Raw genomic sequence first — 1,175 nt, 5'->3', positions numbered from 1 at the left:
CCCAGCAGACAGTGGTGAAAGTATTGGATTTTTTTTTTTTTTGAGAAAATTAATAGGGCAATGATGTGTGTGGAGAAGGACTACGGATGGGATTCGGTATGGCAAAAAGTGGTGGGATGGATTGGAAGAGAAAAACACTTAAGAACTTTCGTTAGGTATCAGGGAAACTTTCCCTAACTTTGAGTAATTATAAAATTGGGACTTGTAATGAAAAAGTAAGGTAAAGTGTTTTACTGGAATGACAGCATTTTGAAACCAAAATCTGGAGGAGTGTTTTTTAAATGTCCATTTTAAAGCACCTTTGGGAACCACTGGGGTCAGCCTGCCTTTGGCTAGAACTTGGATGGAAAGACACATAACTAGTCCTTGGTGTAGACTGTTCCCTTTGACCTTTGAGGGCCCCTATTTTGCAGGGCCTGATGCTGTCATGATATCTTTGTTTCTGGCCCATCAAAACTTGCTCTTAAGAAAGTGTCAGAGGTCAACCATTTATTCTTTGGTGAGGCACAGCCCAGCAAGAATATCTGAGGTTGCTGTTATGTGTTTATACGAAACAAGATTTATTTCCCATCCTCCTATCACTGCCCTCTCTCCGACACCTCCCTGCCATACAGAACAAACATCTATCTGCAGTTAAAGCTACGCCAGTCTGTGGGGGTTCTTCAAAGATAAACACACGAGAAAGTAATTGGTCCACTGCTATGCTCAGCAGCCATTTCTTTCCCTGGGAAATATTGTCTGTTGAAGGGAACCTAGAAAGAAAACCTTCATAATTTGGTATATAAACATAATAACTAATGAGCTAGAAGAGAGACACTGTTATTTCTAGTTAATTGTTTTTTATAGGATTAAGAAATTATGTTTTACCTTTGCTTGGAATAAGTGTTTTGTTTTTTTAAAGTGGTACCAGAAACGAAACAAAACAAAACAAACAAAACAAAACAAGCCTCCTTTGAAGAGGTACCAATGAATTATTCTGACAAGAAGAAAATGCCGACAACACTAATTCCATATGTTCTGATAACATCAAAGGGACTCAGAAAAATTCAGAATTGTAGGCCACTGAGCGTGCTGTTGGCTTGGGAGGAGGAATGATTGATCGTGACTATTAGGCTCAGAAGGAAGGTCATATGCATCAAACTCTTTCCACTAAACGGAATCAATTTATTATTCCA

This window comes from Psammomys obesus, unplaced genomic scaffold (assembly GCF_907164565.1).
Source record: "Psammomys obesus unplaced genomic scaffold, mPsaObe1.curated_primary_1811, whole genome shotgun sequence".
Lineage (NCBI taxonomy): Eukaryota > Metazoa > Chordata > Mammalia > Rodentia > Muridae > Psammomys > Psammomys obesus.
This window is presented reverse-complemented; position numbering follows the sequence as displayed.